Source organism: Podarcis cretensis, assembly GCF_951804945.1.
Source record: "Podarcis cretensis genome assembly, chromosome: 2".
Classification (NCBI taxonomy): Eukaryota; Metazoa; Chordata; class Lepidosauria; order Squamata; family Lacertidae; genus Podarcis; species Podarcis cretensis.
In genome coordinates, this window is record NC_137171.1 from 20075224 (window position 1) to 20094051 (window position 18828).

General features: G+C 44.9%; 1 long non-coding RNA gene across 1 annotated transcript in view; it reads left to right on the forward strand.

Moving 5' to 3' along the window:
* LOC307210143 overlaps positions 1-18480 on the forward strand; it is a 50539-nt gene extending 32059 nt beyond the window's left edge. The window contains exon 2 of the long non-coding RNA XR_013835869.1: positions 17225-18480. This is a non-coding gene — a long non-coding RNA (uncharacterized lncRNA). The remainder of the gene's footprint in view (positions 1-17224) is intronic.
* Positions 18481-18828: the final 348 nt, after the last annotated feature.

Here is an 18828-nt window from a genome sequence, read left to right on the forward strand (position 1 = left end):
TACATGAGTACAGTGGTGCCTCGCAAGACGAAAAGAATCCGTTCCGCGATTCTCTTCGTCTAGCGGTTTTTTCGTCTTGCGAAGCAAGCCCATTGACGGCTTAGCAGATTAGCGCTATTAGCGGCTTAGCGGCTGTCAGGGGTTCAGGAGCAGAAGCACAGGGAAGAGGGGAGATGGAGAGCGAAGGGGAAGAATCTGAGGGCAGCGTAGGAGAAGATGACAGTGGCCCGAGAGATTCCATGAGCCTCTCCAGCGAATCGGAAGATTCACAGAAGGGGGCGCCGGTGGCCAGGGCAAGGGGGGTCCCAAGGGGGACACCCCAGAAGCAAGGGGCCAGCGGGGACTCCCAGAGCAGCAGTTGGAAATCAGGACCAGCTTCCCCACCGGAGCATAGTGGGGGGGAAGAGTCACAGGTATCGGGAGTAGCGTCTCCCCCAGCAGGGAGAGGAGAGGAGTCAGGGCTAACCACGCCTCCATCGGAGAGTCAGACAACGGAGGGGAGGTCAGATCCGGCCAGTATCCCGGAAGAGGGAAGCAGTGACAGAAGTAGTGTAACGGTCAGGAGGAAGGTCACTGGGTTGGCGCGAGAGGCAAGTTCAAATGTACAGGAGCGCGGGACAGCAGAGAATGAGGATTGGGAACCGGGTCCTAAAGCCCGCCGGAGGCAGGGGGAGGAGCTAAGCGACTCAGCGTCTGAGGAGTCCAGAAAGGGGAATGCCCCAGCGGGCAGGAGCACCCAGAGGAGGAGAGAGCAGCGGAAAAGGTGGAGCAGGGCTAGGATCTTAAACTGGTGTCAGAGGGGAGGAGATTCAGACGGGACTTCGCCGATCTAGGGTTTAAGACGTAGGGCTGCACGCTGCGGCTTTGAAATGGAAACTGAACCTCAATAAAGACTTTTGTACATTACTACAGCCTAGCGTTGGTCCTCTGTGAGCTGGGACCTAGAGGCAGCTCTGACAGCGGCTTTTAGCGGCTTAGCGGATAAGCGGCTTAGCAGCTTAGAAAAAGGGGGGGAAAGGGGAAAAAACCCCGCAGGAACTCGCAAGACATTTTCATCTTGCAAAGCAAGCCCATAGTAAATTTGTTTTGCGAAGCACCTCCAAAACGGAAAACTCTTTCGTCTAGTGAGTTTTCCGTCTTGCGAGGCGTTCGTCTTGCGGGGCACCACTGTAGAATGTGCCCTTTTATTTATAATGCATCTCTGGGTTATTTGTGGGGCCTGCCTGGTGTTTTCACATGAGTAGAATGTGCCCTTTTATTTAAAATGCATCTCTGGGTTATTTGTGGGGCATAGCAATTCGTTCATATTTTTTCTTCTTCAAAATATAGTCCGGCCCCCCCCCCCAAGGTCTGAGGAACAGTGGAGGGAAGTTTGCTGACCCCTGTTCTTGACATTTGGATTCAGTCTTGGTCTCGTCTGCTCAGTCCACCAGAGCCTGTCTTTGCATGCAGATCAAGCTGCTTTTTGTTGCTAAGGTGTAGAAGCGAGAGCCAGTAAAAATGTGGTCTAGTCTTCCGTCTTCCAGAGAACTGAGAGTGGCAAAAGATGACCTTCTCCATGTACCCCTTAGGAGGAGAGGCATTCTCCCCACTGAATCTAAATTTTAGGTTCAGATGTTACTTTAGGACTTCTTCTTTTTAACTTACCCAAGTATTTCACTTGGCTTTGTTGCATGGTGGCAAGCTGGTGTTTATTTTGAATGACATTATCCCGCTTCTTTCTAGTGTTGCTCTTACCCTTCTTCTGTTTGCTGTTTTTGCTTTTTCATATTTTGCTACGGTTTTAATCCCTCTGCTGATCTCATTTTATGAGTTATGTTCAAATGCTTTTTAAATACAATTTTTATTGCTTGATTTCTGCAGGCATGTGGGGATGCACACAGGTGTTCTCTGCCTCGTACAGCAACTTGGGAGTTTTAGAAAAGTGAATAAGGTGATTTGTACATTTTAATAACATAAAAATTCAAGGCAGCCCATTTAGGGCGAGCGCAGGTTGGAGGAGGAAGATCCCTGGAGACTTATGGAGCCTTCAGTAATGATCTGTTTCAAATTTCAAACTGAGCTGCTGCACAGGGATTCCAATGGTAAATTTCCCTGAAAATACACTTCTAAAATTAATAGTTAATGTGTGGGCGGTCAGAATTAGTGGACACAAACTAGGATCAGAACCAAGTTGCACTATTTTTACACGCATAACTTTTTTTAGATTCAGTTACGAGTTACAAATACAAATATAATTTGAATCCTAATTTGAATACATAATATCATGATATATGATTTCATAATGTGCCTTATTATACATTTGGATAATTGGAATTATATCTTTTTTGTACCGTGGTACCTCGGGTTAAGTACTTAATTCGTTCCAGAGGTCCGTTCTTAACCTGAAACTGTACTTAACCTGAAGCACCACTTTAGCTAATGGGGCCTCCTGCTGCCACCGCGCCGCTGGAGCACGATTTCTGTTCTTATACTGAAGCAAAGTTCTTAACCTGAGGTAATATTTCTGGGTTAGCGGAGTCTATAACCTGAAGCGTATGTAACCTGAAGCATATGTAACCTGTGGTACCACTGTATTTGCTTTGCTTGGTGCAACACACACACACACACACACACACACACACACACACGACCCCTTAAGGGCAAGGCAGTTGTTTTAGTTTGGTTTCACTTTTCTTTTTGCTGGTAGCAGTGAAGTTAACACCCAGGCAGGAATCAAAAGAAGCTTTGCCTCCCACTGACTGGCTGTTCTGCTGGGTGTTTGTGTGGAATGACTACAAAGAGCCAGTGAAGATTTGCAAAGGCTTTTTGCCTTGCGTTTAAAACTAGGCCGTCTAGTTATGTGGTATCCCCATAAACTTCCCTGCCACCCTTTTACAGGAATCCCAACCCCTTCGCGCAACTGCGAGGTGGCGTTTAAAAAGTGTGGGACCACCACCCGTTAAAGCGTTAACTTCACTTAAGCCCATTTATGTGAGCCGGCCTTAAGCACGTTTCACGACTCTGCGGCTGGGGAATTTGGAAACGCAGCCAGCCATCTGTGGAATAGAAATCTATTAGTGGTTTAAAAGCAATTTTTGCAAAGAGCTCAAATAGAGGGGATGGTGGGAGTTTTGTCTGTTTGAATGTACAGCTGCCACTATCGTGGAGAAAGGGGGCGGGTTGACTTGTTTTAAGTAAAATGGGGTTAACTGTCCCTGCCCCCAGTTCCATGGGACATTCACCCTCCCTTAGGAAGGTGAAACAGGAAGATACTTAGTGTTTTTTCGGGGGGGGGGCAGTTGAATTATAATACAGTGGTACCTCGGGTTAAGAATTTAATTCGTTCCGGAGGTCCGTTCTTAACCTGAAACTGTTCTTAACCTGAGGTACCACTTTAGCTAATGGGGACTCCCGCTGCCGCCACACCACCGACGCGCAATTTCTGTTCTCATCCTGAAGCAAAGTTCTTAACCCGAGGTAATATTTCTGGGTTAGCGGAGTCTGTAACCTGAAGCGTCTGTAACCCGAGGTACCACTGTATTGGGGGGGGCAATGTGTTAAATACAGTGGTACCTCAGTTTAAGAACAGTCCTGTTTACGAACTATTCGGTTTACAAACTCCGCAAAACTGGAAATCGTGTCCTGGTTTGAGAATTTTACCTTGGTCTAAGAACGGAATCCAAACTGCGGAAGGGCACCGGCGGCGGGAGGCCTCATTAGGGAAAGTGCGCCTTGGTTAAAGAATGGTTTCAGTTTAAGAACAGACTTCCGGAATGGATTAAGTTCGTAAACTGAGGTACCACTGTAAAAGCTATTGACCTGGGATAGCTCAGTTGGTAAAGCATGAGACTCTGAAGCTCAGGATTGTGGGTTCAAGCCCCATGTTGGGGGAAAGATTCCTGCATTGCAGGGGTTCGAAGGCCCTCATGGTTTCTTCCAACTCTGCAAATCTATGATTCAATGACTACTTCAGCAGCCTGTTGGCATTCCATGGGATCAATGTAATGTCATGAGACCAGACCACATAACACCGGTCCTGAAAGAAGCTACATTGGCTCCCAGTACGTTTCCGAGCACAATTCAAAGTGTTGGTGCTGACCTTTAAAGCCCTAAACGGCCTCAGCCCAGTATACCTGAAGGAGCATCTCCACCCCCATCATCTAGCCCGGACACTGAGGTCCAGCTCTGAGGGCCTTCTGGCGTTTCCCTCCCTGCGAGAAGTGAGGTTGCAGGGAACCAGGCAGAGGCCTTCACAGTAGTGGCACCCGCCCTGTGGAACGCCCTCCCACCAGATGTCAAGGAAATAAACAACTATCTGACTTTTAGAAGATGTCTGAAGGCAGCCCTGTTTAGGAAAGTTTTTAATGTTTGATGTTTTATCACTTTTTCATTATTATTATTAATATTCTCTTGGGAGCCACCCAGAGACGCTGGGGAAACCCAGCCAGATGGGCGGGGTATAAATAATAATAATAACAATAGTTAATGAGGTAGCACTGCTCCCAGAGGCATGAGGGAGAGATGGAAGCCCTCTTTTTAATTGCAAAAGTGAAGTACCCATGCATACCACAACCAGTGCTATTTTTCTAGGAAAAGGAAGTTTCGGAACTCACCACAGATATTTCTCATTGCCTGAACTCTGGCAGTGTGAATGATCTCACTTGGGTGAAATGCCCCTTGCCAGAAGGGGATAAATGGATAAATGAGTGCCAGCGCTTCATTTTGTGTTAAAGACTGGGAGACACACGCAGAGATCCTCTTTCTGTAGGACTGGGTAGTTCTGTGTATAAACAGAGAGAATGTCTCTCCCATCCTTAATTTGGTCCTTCAATAGCTTTGCTGTTCATTCTGAAGGGCAGGAGGACACAACGACTTCTCCTGGACAATTAATGGGTTCTGTTTTGTTTAATGTAATCTGAGTTACACAGGTACAGTCTCTCCTTCATTTGTCTCCCCTCTCTCGGTCTGCGGATCCCCCTTGCACATAAATAACGGTGAGATAATCGCAAAGGGGTTGAAAGAATTCAACAAGTTGCTATTTGAATGACTGGCTCCGGCATTGTTTTTACAGCTACATGGAAAATCTGTGTGGTGTTTGATTAGCCATTCCTTCCAAGTTCAGAGATACCCTCTGGAGGATAAAATCAGCCCCAAAGATAGAAATTGCTTCCCCTCCCCCCTAAATAAATAAATAAATAAATAAATAAATAAATAAATAGGGCTTGAACGCTTTGCCAATGCTGGGCAAATGTGAAGCTATTGAATCTGAAATTGTAAATTCGTTTCAAAGGCTTTGTTGTTGTTGTTTAATTTGTTTAATTTTCTTAGTTTACAAAATACTGCATTATCCCTTTTCTCGGGTTGTAAATTCTTTTCTATGTTGTTGAAACTACTATATTTTGTTCTAAAATACTTCTGAAAGAAAACATTTTCCCCCTTAAAAGGTCCAGTTTGGCTTACCAAAAACAAATTTTAGTAACAATTCTCAGTTACCTATGGATGTTGAAAGTATACCGCTAGTTGAAAATGTTGACTTGTTCTACCATCAAAATGCAAGCTTTTTTGTTTGTTTTATTTTTACTCTTTAAGTATTTTGTCGCAGAACCTCCAAATCCAGCAAAACAGCAACAAAATAACAGCAAATGGTAGGGTTTTATTTCAGAAATCTAAACGGCTTCCACTGTGTGTGTGTGAATGCAAGTTTCATGGTTGAAAATGTTCAACAACATCTACAGTGTCCAAGTGGTTTGCTGAGAATGCCATGAAACTGAAAGATTACTTCCAAATCACGAGCTGTTTCCCGTTCCCTTTTTTTAAAAAAAAAAATCTGTTTGTTTTTAAGCATAGTTCATGGTTTTTTTCCTGCACCCAGGTGGCCTAAAAATGTGATTTCAAATCTAACATGTTTTATGGAGACAGAGATGAATTCGTCGCCTATGATGAAATGTGAAGCATTGGCCAATTTGCAAGGAGCACTTGGGTTGGATGTGATTATGAATTTGGCCTTGAGAACTTGGTTTTGGCCCTCCTTAATGGGAGCCAGAGTTATAGCCTTTCTAGCAGTGATGGTGTCTTGTACCATCCCAAGCAACTTTAAGTTGGAAGGATGCTATGGCTCCCCAGACGTCGCTATTTTCACTGGAGAAATGTTCAAGAGAATGAGTGTGCTCACTTGACTTTCCTTCCAACCAGGAGTTGCAAAGCTGCAACGGCCACTTCCTGTTTGTTTGGAAGAAAATGTTGAATGAGGAAAGCCGAGATGACAAGTTGAAGGTTTGGGGAGAGGGTCAGATGAACATGTGAGGGACATGGGGATGGGGGTAAGCAGCTGCGGAGCATCTCTCACATGTAGCAGCTTTCGGAATACACTCGTGCCTCGGAAGTCAGATGGAATCCGTTCTGGAAGTCCGTTTGACTTCCAAAACGTTTGGGAACCAAGGCGCAGCTTCTGATTGGCTGCAGGAAGCTCCTGCAGCCAATCAGAAGCCACAACGGATGTTCGGGTTCTAAAGAACACTTGCAAACCAGAACAATCGCTTCCTTGTTTGTGGCGTTTGAGAGCCAAAATGTTCATATCACAAGGCTGATCGACTTCCGAGGTACGACTGTAGTACTGGAGCTAAGCCTGACAACCTGGGCTGGGGGGTCTGGTGTAAATGTGTGGACTACCAACCAGCCAAACATGCATGGCAAGTGAAAAACACACCGCTCGCTTCGAATCAAAACAATTCTGGAATCCAAAGCAAAACCTCTGGCTTTTGCACAATAAATTCTGGCAACTGGTTTGGAGAGCGAGGGAAAAAATCCACTGGCTGCTTCTCTGTTATCCCCCCACCCAGCGCAGGGCTTGTTGGCAGATCAGCTTGTTCATTCTGCCACTAGAAGCTACTCTTTTGCTTAGTGTGAAAATGTTGCTTGCTTACTTGCTTCACTTTGACAAATCGTGAAGGGATTGTTTGCAGATGTTGCTCCTTTCCCCAAACCCACCCCTCAGGAACTGGGCACTGAATCCTCCTCTTGCTATGAATTTGGTGCAACAGCCTCTAGTACAGTGTTAGCCAACAAGGTGCACGCCAGATGTTGGAGCCATCCCTGACTGCTGGCCATGCAACAACATCTGGGGGGCACCATGTTGGCTGTTCCTGCTCTACTCGCTCCATAAGCTGTGGCTGTCACAGACCAGAGCTAGCCGGGCAATGCTCGTCTTTAGACCGAATGCTGGTTTTAATGTTTCCTTGGAGATGTGCAGTATAATTTTTAAGATGATGAGCCTGATTGAGTTTTTAAAGAACAAATCTGAGACAAGGCTCTATTCATAAAAGATAGTATGTTCTCCCAGAGGATAAATACCATAACTAACTGATTTTGGAATGCCTGCTTCACCACTGCGTCTCAGAATAGACGCAAGAACTCTGAGCAGAAACCTGCACAAATTCTTTCTTTACGTGTGTGCATGCATGTGCACAACCACACTGTTTTGATTATACAGTGTTACCTTGGTTCTCAAAGTTAATCCGTTCCAGGAGTCTGTTCGACTCCCAAAACTATTCAAAAACCAAGGTATGGTTTCTGATTGACTTCAAGCAGAAGTTGTGTTGGATGTTCGGCTTCCGAAAAATGTTCACAAACTTACTTCTGGGTTTCCGGCATTCGGGAGCCGATTTGTTTGACAACTAAGCCGTTCAAGAACTAAGGCACCACTGTATTCTGGCTTACTAGGGTTGCCATATTTCCAGAGGTAAATATCCGGACAAAAAGAGTTGTTGATCTTTTCTGGGACGATCGCAAGAAAATATGCTGAGCTTCTTTGAGGCCAATGCCCCTCCCCCAAACTGGGCACCTTCTAAATCTGGCGCACAGATGGCCCAGGAATCAGCGTGTTTTTACATGAATAGAATGTGCCCTTTAATTTAAACTGCATCTCTGGGTTATTTGTGGGGCCTGCCTGGTGTTTTTACACGAGTAGAATGTGTCCTTTTATTTAAAATGCATCTCTGGGTTATTTGTGAGGCATAGGAATTGGTTTATTTTTTCCCTTCAAAATATAGTCCGGCCCCCCACAAGGTGTGAGGGACAGTGGACCGGCCTTCTGCTGAAAAATCATTGACACCCCATCATTAAAATAGTCTGCCAAGGCACTGTGCCATTATCAATGAGCTGGACTGCCTTCCCTATAGGAAAAGGCAAAAGAGCTTGGGACTCTTTAGTATACAAATAGACATGGGATCTAGTCAGAATGTGCAATTTTTATTTTCCAAATGTTAGGAATCAGACAGGAGAACAAATCTTGCCTCCAGCTGCAGTGAACCTTGCTGCTAATGGCCAAACCCAGATTTTTTTTCATGGCTGTTGGGTGGCTGGGTTTTACATCCTCAGCTGTAATAGAAATGCATATTATTACGAAAGATGTGCATAGACTAGAGGTAAAGGTAAAGGGACCCCGGACCATTAGGTCCAGTCGCGGACGACTCTGTGGTTGCAGCGCTCATCTCGCTTTATTGGCCAAGGGAGCCAGCGTACAGCTTCCGGGTTATGTGGCCAGCATGACTAAGCCACTTCTGGCGAACCAGAGCAGCGCACAGAAACGCCGTTTCCCTTCCCGCCGGAGCGGTACCTATTTATCTACTTGCACTTTGACGTGCTTTCAAACTGCTAGGTTGGCAGGAGCAGGGGCTGAGCAACGGGAGCTCACCCCGTCACGGGGATTCGAACCGCCAACCTTCTGATCGGCAAGTCCTAGGCTCTGTGGTTTAACCCACAGGGCCACCCGCATCCGTGCATAGACTAGATGGAGACAAATATCCTTTTGCTATAGCACCAGTTTACTTGCGTGAGACAATTAGGTTAATGAACAATAAGTTCAGATCAGACAAAAGGAAGCCCTTTTGCGTACTGTATACAATGGGATGGGAGGAACTTTGGCCTTCTAGATGTTGCTACAACTCCCATCCATCCTAACTGTGAGTCATGCTGTTTGGGGGTTGACCAGAGTTGGGGTTCAACATTATCCGGTTTCCCGTCCCTGGAAACAACAGAGAGACCAGGTCCAGGACCCAAAGAACCTCATACCTTGGTGACAGCTTCTGCTTATGGGTGGAAGGATTCCCAGTTTTGCATTCCAAGTACAGCCTTTCATGCCGCTTTGAATCCTGCTCTAAAGGGCTTCTCAACCCTCTGCAGCTACATTTTGGTCGTTGCGAGGAGCTTCAGTGGGGAGGGAAGGCAAGAACGTCCCATCATGTGCCTAGAATTCTTTGGATCCGAGCCATAATGCATCTTTGTTTCGAAAATGTGGTAAAGCTGCAGATTGGGTTGGCTTTTCAAAAAGGGATTGGATACATCTACAGAGAGTAGGTCTAACAGTGGCTTGGTGGTGAAATAGGACCTCTGTGTTCAGAAGAAGTGGAACAGTGGCTGAAAATCACATGATTTTCTGCTTCTAAGCTTCCCAGAAACATCTGGCAAGGGACGGTTGGAAACAATGTGGATTGGATGGTTTCAGACTGATCCAGGAAGCAGTTATGGCCTAATACCCTTTCTACATTCAGAATGCTACAAAATTGTTTGATAGCAGCTCTTTCTGCAGTTACTGTTTTTGCAAGCTAGGGAGATTTGCTTGCCCTCAGTTTTGGAGTCACCACCTATTTTATGGAATTCCTCATGTGTTCAGAACATCCTACTCGCTCCCGTAAATCTGAACCAGGAAACGGTGTTAAGTTTAACCAGGCACAGGCAAACTCGGCCCTCCAGATGTTTTGGGACTACAACTCCCATCATCCCTAGCTAACAGGACCAGTGGTCCCAAAACATCTGGAGGGCCGAGTTTGCCTAGGCCTGAGTTTAACCAATCCCTAATCCAGGATAGCAAACAATAATTTGATTGCTGGGTTTGTAAATATTAGTTAAATCTAACAGTTTCCTGGTTGTCACAGGAGAAGGGGGTTTAACAAACCATAGAAGTACAGTGGAACCTCGTGTTACGTACCGTCCTCCTTGCGATCGCTGCAGGTTATGAGCTCCACTAACCCTGAAGTAGATGCCCCTTGTTGTGAACTTTGCCCCAGGATGCGAGCGGACATCGCACACTGGCAGCGCGACAGCAGCGTGAGGCGCCATTAGTGAAAATGCGCCTCATGTTACGAACGGTTTCGGGTTACAAACAGACCTCCAGAATGGATTAAGTAACCAGAGATACCACTGTACAGTGGTACCTCGGGTTAAATACGCTTCCGGTTACATACGCTTCCGGTTACAGACTCCGCTAACCCTGAAATATTACCTCGGGTTAAGAACTTTGCTTCAGGATGAGAACAGAAATCATGCAGCACAGCGGCAGCAGGAGGCCCCATTAGCTAAAGTGGTGCTGCAGGTTAAGAACAGTTTCAGATTAAGAACAGACCTCCAGAACAAATTAAGTACTTAACCTGAGGTACCACTGTACAAAAAAGATATAATTCCAATTAACCAAATGTATAATAAGGCACATTATGAAATCATATATCATGATATTATGTATTCAAATTAGGATTCTTAACCCGAGGTACCACTGTACAGCGGTGCCTCGCAAGATGAAATTAATCCATTCCGTGAGGCTCTTCGTATAGCGGTTTTTTCGTCTTGCGAAGCAAGCCCATTGACAGCTTAGCGGATTAGCGCTATTAGCGGTTTAGCGGCTTTTAGCGGATCAGCTGATAAGCGGCTTAGGGCTTAGGAAAAGGGGGGGGGGAGGGGAAAAACCCCGCAGGAACTCGCAAGACATTTTCGTCTTGCGAAGCAAGCCCATAGGGAAATTCGTTTTGCAAAGCGCCTCCAAAACGGAAAACCCTTTCGTCTAGCAGGTTTTCCGTCTTGCGAGGAGTTCGTCTTGCGGGGCACCACTGTACTGTGTTAGGGTGCAGAAGAGAAATTAGGCAGGGAAGGGAGGGAAGAGTAGGAAGCCTACACATATCACATTGTTCATTCCTGGTCCACTAAACCGTAGTTTGTTGGACTGGGATTCATAGAATCATAGAATTGGAAGGGACCCTGAGGATCATCTAGTCCAACCCCCTGCAGTGCAGGAATATGCAGCTGCCCCAAACAGGGATCTAACCTGCAAACTTGGCATTATCAGCATCACGGTCTAACCAGCTGAGCTACCCAGGCTGACAATTTGTTACAGTATGTCTGATCTGAACCAAAGTTTCATTCTTTATGAATCCGGTTATTCTGGTAGATGACAGCATATTGTATTGCTTCTCTTCATATGGCCTTTTTTAAAAAATAAGATAATATTCCACAGTGCATGGCTCAGACTGAAGTTCATCAAAATAACTTTGTAGAAAATTTACACCATTATAAATTAATACTGATTTATACAACTATATAACTCTTATTTGCATCTTTCTAGTGGGTCTGCAGGGACACAGGTGACGCTGTGGGTTAAACCACTGAGCCTAGGACTTGCCGATCAGAAGGTCAGCGGTTCGAATCCCTGCGATGGGGTGAGCTCCCGTTGCTCGGTCTCTGCTCCTGCCAACCTAGCAATTTGAAAGCACGCCAGTGCAAGTAGATAAATAGGTACCGCTCTGGCAGGAAGGTAAACGCCGTTTCTGTGAGCTGCTCTGGTTCTCCAGAAGCAGCTTAGTCATGCTGGCCACATGACCCAGAAGCTGTACGCCAGCTCCCTCAGCCAATAAAGCGAGATGAGCACCGCAACCCCAGAGTCGGCTACGACTGGACCTAATGGCCAGGGGTCCCTTTACCTTTACCTAGTGGGTCTGCACAGCAATAAAGTATATCTAAACAATTCCATGATTCCTTTGATAATTAAATACTGCTACTACAATCATTTATTTTTTTACAAGCATTGTACTGCCCTGTCGTGGCACTTTTAAGGACTGTTTTCTCTCTTAAAGTGTGGTGTAGTGGTTAAGAGCAGTAGACTCGTAATCTGGGGAACTGGGTTCGCATCTCTGCTCCTCCATATGCAGCTGCTGGGTGACTTTGGGCTAGTCACACTTCTCTGAAGTCTCTCAGCCCCACTCACCTCGCAGAGTGTTTGTTGTGGGGGAGGAAGGGAAGGGAGAATGTTAGCCGCTTTGAGACTCCTTCGGGTAGTGATAAAGCGGGATATCAAATCCAAACTCTTCCTCTTCTTCTTCCTCCTCCTCCTCCTCCTCCTCCTCCTCCTCCTCCTCCTCTTCTTCTTCTTCTTCTTCTTCTTCTTCTTCTTCTTCTTCTTCTTCTTTTTCTTCTTATCAGAAGCAATATAAGTGAGGAATAGTGGCAATAATCATGGTAGCAGGGGATGTGCTGGGTGTTTTAAAAGAATGTGGCCAGGAAAAGAACAATGGAACCCAAAAGATGCAATTGCAGCTGTGGCATCCCATTTACTTCAGTATTTGAGTCTAGCCACGTCCTGCCGCTACGCATGCTGTTAAAAGTGTGTGGTGTTTAATGAAGCAAATTAAACTTGATAAAAGCACAGGTGAGCTTGATTAATTTATTCAGATGGTTGCATTGCAGCGATGGGCAAGGCAGGCTTTCCCCGTGCCTCTGGCACTAGCTTATATAGTACATAGGTAACTGCAATATGGGTGCTTGCAGGAAGGGGGAGGAAAAAAATCAATCTGCTCAGAGTACAGTGATTAGCAAATGCCCTTGGCTGATTAGTATGCTCTTGAGCAAGAAACAAACAAACAAACAAAAATCTTTAAATTTAACTACAGTTTCACAGCTGATCAGCTGAGTCTTTCGGAACTCGCAACTTGGCAAACTGAGTGCTGCTTTCACCAGGAAAGCGATCCACTTCTCCACTAAAAGGACCACCACGTTATAGCTAGGGCAACAGTATTCCCGGAAGCTGCAGTTTAAAGCAGTTTTTGCTTATAGAAGACAATAGACAGTGGTGGGTGCTTTGACGTCGTCATCATCATCATCAAAATTTGTATACCACCCTATACCTGCAGGTCTCAGGGAGGTTTGCAAGATAAAATCACAATATAAAACACAAATAATCAATATAAAAATAAAAACAACAAAATAACACCCCACCTCTTCTTCAAGCCTTTGGGCAAGCCGTGCTTAAAAATGTCTAGTTTTAGGGCAGACTGGGGTCAGGAAATCATATATCAAATATGAGATAAACATATGACAAAGAACCCAGATTTGAGGGCTGAGCCAAAATTGCTGCCCCCCCCCCAAAAAAATGCCGCTGCTATTTGCAGGTAGCAAAATTGAGGGGATGTCAGAGAATTCCAGCGGAAGCAGGGAAAGAAATTGCCGATGCTTGCTTATTCATTCCATGTGCAGAAGAGAAATCAATCTACCAATTATTATTGATATTCACTTGTCAGGGACGGGCAGGGCTCCGAGAAGTGGGTGGATGAGGTCACAGGGCCATGGTCTAATCCAGGGGTAGTGATTTGTGGGATTCCGTGCGTCCTGCAAGGCAGAGCTGAATGGTTTGGGGTGGGGTCTGAGCAGTCAGAAATGGGGTGGAGATGCGGGACAGTTGAAAGGAGCAGGAGTTGGAGGAAGGACGATGGTGGTGTGTGGTCAGTGGACTAGAGGGTCTAGGGTAGTCCTCTATATGTTCCCCTGTGCCAGGCATGGCGAGTCCTCGTCTCCCTTCGGTAACTTCACAGATACGAATTAACGAGCATTTGATAGATTTATAGTCCTTTTATTACAGCGTCACGTTGCAAGCACAGATACAGTGGTACCTCGGTTTCCGTTCCGGAAGTCCATTCTTAAACCAAAGCTGTTCTTAAACTGAGGCACGCTTTTCCTAATGAGGCCTCCTGCCGCCAGTGCCCTTCCACCGTTCGGCTTCCATTCATAGACCAAGGTAAAGTTCGCTAACCGGGACACTACTTCCTGTTTTGCCGAGCTCGCATACCAAATAGTTCATAAACAGGGCTGTTCTTAAACCGAGGTACTACTGTACACAGCTCTCCGCAAGGAGGCCAGTTGGCTACTCAAAATTCTCCTCACAGCAACAGCAACCAAGAGATTACATGTGCAGGAGAAAAGAGAGTAGTGTTTCCTAGGATAGTTCAGTCAGTAGAGCATGTGACTCTTAATCTCAGGGTCTGGGTTCCAATCCCACCTTGGGCAAAAGTTTCCTGAATTACAGGGGGTTGGACTAGATAACTTGTGTGGTCCTTTCTAACTCTATAATTCTGTGATTTTATGATTCTAGTAGTCTACCTGTTTGTTTGCTTACTCCAAGGGACACACACAGATATCTGCCAATAGCCCTTGAAATGGACTGGGTCAGGTGGGAATGTGCAATAACTCTTAAAATAAAATAAAAAAGATCTTCAACTTTGCCAAGTTTCCCATGTTGCAGTTCATTGCTAAATTCTGATGCAGGCTGGCAGTTTGCAAAATGGCTGGGTAAATACCAAGCTCGCGGTCTCGTCATTGGCATGCCAAAAGAAAGCAAAATCTTTCAACTCTCCTAGGGACAGGACGGATGGATGAGAGGCAGCAAGAAAAATGAGGGACTTTCAGGGGCAGCTGTGTTTTACTAACCCAGTCATAATGCCCCTAAAAATCCTTATTGTTCTTGCAATGTTCAGCTGTGATCGTCAGTGGAAAGAGGCTTTCAAAGGTAAGTATCCAATTTTGGTAAGAAAATCAAAGCCTGGCACTGGATGGCCCCACGACGTCAAAGAAGAGCAGCAATCCTACCTTTAACAGCAAATAAAAGGCAAAAATGTTTCCCTTTAACCATGCCTTTGGCTGATTGAGATCCAATGTGGGGTTTTTTTTTGGGGGGGGATTATTGAGTTGTTTCCGTTTTTATATTGTGTTTTTATATTGCGATTTCATTTTGCGAACCACCCTGAGACCTCTGGGTATAGGGCGGTATAGAAATTTAATAAATAAAAAATAAATAAAGATAATAAAAAGCCTCAAGTTTTGTCATTATGCTTTGCTGTTCTTGGTGCAAGTTTCCCATGTGCTCCCCAAATTGTTTCTGAAAACCTTTCAGTTGTAGATAGATATAATATTGAAAGGCGTGTTCTTCTTCAGTGCCAAGTTAGATTGTCTTCCATAAACATGGTTTTAAAAACGAGTCCGTAAGTGACTGTGGAGGCCAATTCTGGATTCACACGTCCTTCCACAGTGGGGACATTGGTTCCTGGATGGGAGCTGATCACGGTGTGGATTTGCCAAGTGTGCCTTCCTCTTAGCATATTTTTCCTTGTGTTCTGAGTTCGAGTGTCTTCAAAGTCCATGACACCTTTGGTAAAGGCTGTTCTCCAACTGGAGTGCTCACAAGCCAGTGTTTCCCAGTTGTTGGTGTTTATACTACATTTCTTAAAATTTGCCTTGAGACAGTCTTTAAACCTCTTTTGTTGACCACCAGCATTACGCTTTCCATTTTTAAGTTTGAAATAGAATAGTTGCTTTGGAAGACAATCATCAGGCATCCATACAACATGACCCGTCCAGCGAAGTTGATGTTGAAGAATCATTGCTTCAACACTGGTGATCTTTGCTTCATCCAGTACACTGATATTAGTTCACCTGTCCCACCTGCTCCCCAAATTCTCAAAACCTTTAAATTGTAGACAGATATACTATTGAAAGGAATGTGGTGCTTATTTGGTAGCATTCTTGTTGCATTTCATGCAAATTAGTCCTTTTTCCCTTTCAGGGTTCTTTTCTTTCTTTTTTTCTTCCTAAAACCAGTTTTTCAAGTTTCAATACTCATCTTTGGATATTGATGGTTGGCACGCACTTTGGTACCCAAATCCCCAGAGCAATGTTGCGTTTTTAAAAAATGTTTCTGCGTTCTTTATTTAACAAGGCACAGAAAGACCAGAGAAATGTGTACATGTAGCGTTGTGTTTTGTTTTTAAGGCTTGAAGACTGCCAAAAATGTGGGAAGGAGCTGGCTCAATGGCTGACCAAGGGTTCAGCTTCTTTGATGTATCGCTGTCACGCAAATTGGAAAGCTGGGGGGAAGTTCATGTCATAGATGAAGAAGAACCTGCTGTGATTTCTAAATATCACCCCTGCCTTCACCCTTACCTTCTTTTCCTTTCAGCCAAGCAACACTAATTTCATATTAATTTGGGCTGGTAGTATAAAATGTGACTCTCGAGAGATAGATGGATGATAGATAGATAGATGATAGATAGAGAGATACAGAGACAGAGATAGATAGATAGATGATAGATAGATAGATAGATAGATAGATAGATAGATAGATAGATGATAGATAGATAGATAGATAGATAGATAGATAGATAGATAGATAGATAGATAGATATAGATAGATGATAGATAGATGATAGATAGATAGATAGATAGATAGATAGATAGATAGATAGAGATAGACACACACCTTTTCATACACATAATGCAGGAGACCACATCTCCCAACTGATTGCTTATCATCCTGGATTTCCCCAAAGCTTTTCATAGATTTCAAAAGATTATGATGTGAGACCCCCTTGCTCACCAAGCCTTAAGTTTGCCAAGTGTGCTGCTAATCAAATAGTTACCCCGCTCATAAGGGGTTCTGATGTATACCTGAGCTGAATCTACACATGTATATATATAAATGCTGTGAAAATTGTTTTTTTGAAAAAAGTTTTAAAATATATATGGAATTGCCAGTAGCTCACCAGTGCCACCTAGTGTCACATTTGTATAATGCGCTTAAAACACACTTAAAACATATTTGCAGCTGTATAGCTGAGTCACAGGAGGTCCATAGGAGAACGGGGGGGGGGGTGCCTCTTTCCCCCCCCCCCTTCACATCCATCTTGGAGAATGCAGCATGGACCTCATTTCCTCCTCAGAAGTCCTTGTTTGCCTCATAGCTACTGGGGATCGGGATTTATCACTTGCTCATCATGGAAACACTTAATAAGTCTGCATATATTCAATTTGCATGCTTTCCCCCTGCTTCTGCTAGTCATGAGGAGGGACAATGCAGGACATTGATGCCCTGCCCACTGACTGCTTAGAAATCACATGTCATTTCTTCCCTTGTGGCTTCTGCTTTTTGCCAGGCAGAGTCTGCACACTGTTATGCAATTTTGGAATCTTTGCATTAGCATTTAAATTGTCAGATTCGTTATCCAGTACCATTTCTGGATTTGCACGGTGGCGATGCATATAGGCTTGTTTATGATGTAATGTTAGCAGGGAAGTCCCGGAAAACGCACATGATTTTGGGACTCTTCCTAGGCTTTTTCCAGAATCTAATCTGTTTTATCCTTTTGTTGGTCCACAGGGCCCGTGAAACATGTCTCGGTTGTCAATCTGGGAGACTGTGCGGAGCGTCGTATCTCACCTCCATGCCAGAGAAGTTACACTGCATGCGAGATGGTCTTTTTTGTATGCCATTGAATGCATATTGGGCTTTAATGTCTGAAAACTGTTTTTGGGTCCTGCAGTTAGTTGCAATGAGAGAGTATCTGTGGCTCATCCATCATTTAGCTGGCTATTAGCTGTAGATGGGGCGTTCCTATTCCTGTTGCCAGTGGACAGATCAAAGCAGCTCTATCCCTGAGGCATAATGACAGAACATTTCAGAACAGGTACTTCAGATTAGCCTAGAAAGCACTGCTGTCATTGGCCACCACCACGAACTGTATGTGTATCATCTGAGCTGCAAGGCTGTTCAGGTTTTTATTTGGGAGAGGGGTATGGGAGGGAGTACTCCACCATTCCTACACAACTGATCTGGGGATGCGAGTGGCGCTGTGGTCTAAACCACTGAGCCTCTTCGGCTTGCCAATCGGAAGGTTGGCGGTTCGAATCCCCACAACTGAGTGAGTTCCTGTTGCTCTGTCCCGGCTCCTGCCAACCGAGCAGTTCGAAAGCACACCAGTGCAAGTAGATAAATAGGTACCACTGTGGCGGGAAGGTAAATGGCATTTCCATGTGTTCTGGCTTCTGTTATGGTGTCCTGTTGCACCAGAAATGGTTTAGTCATGCTGGCCACATGATCCAGAAAGCTGTCTGTGGACAAACACCGGCTCCCTCGGCCTGAAAACGAGATGAGCACTGCAACCCCATAGTCGCCTTTGACTGGACCTAAGCATCCAGGGTTCAATCAAATTTTATTAAACGGTCACAGACCAGATTAACTCGTACAGCTAGTCAGCGAAGCATGACACCGGAAAAAACAAAGGACAATTTCAATACAGATTAGGCCATAACAGCAATTTAAAATTAGACAGCATGAATAAAATTAAGTATTTGCCTTCACCTGCATCCAGGGTTCCTTTACCTTTACTATATCTGATTGTCTGATAGGGCCAGACATGTGCAGCCCGGGCTGCTGGAAAGGGACTTGAGAACCACTTATGCAACATGACTCCCTATCGACTCAGGACACATGTGCAGAAACTGACTGCCTTGCATGTCTGACCACTAGACATAACAGGGCAATAGCGTTGGCAATTGCCATGTTCCAAATGGCTTGAAAGTACAGCTGACAAAATAACTCTTTACTTTTTATTTAAAATAAATTTTATTTATGTACACCTTTGTCCCGTGCATTTGTACCCTGATGCTCCTCCAAGAAGGTTGGGATCACATATTTGGGGTCATTCGGTGTGTTTTTTCCCATCGCAACAACTACCCTGTGAGTTAGATTTTGGGGCCGGTGGAATTTTGAGAGAGCACACCACCTCTAGTTTCTTCTCTCGCTGCCCCTCGGTCACTTTCAAACCCCCCATCTCACCCTTCTGACACACAGAGAAAGAACATGCACACAAACACTGGTCCCATTTGCACTATGCATTTAAAACAGGATCATACCACTTTAAGCAGTCATGGCTTCCCCAAAGCATTCTGGGAGCTGTAGTTTGTTAAGGGTTAATGGTGCTA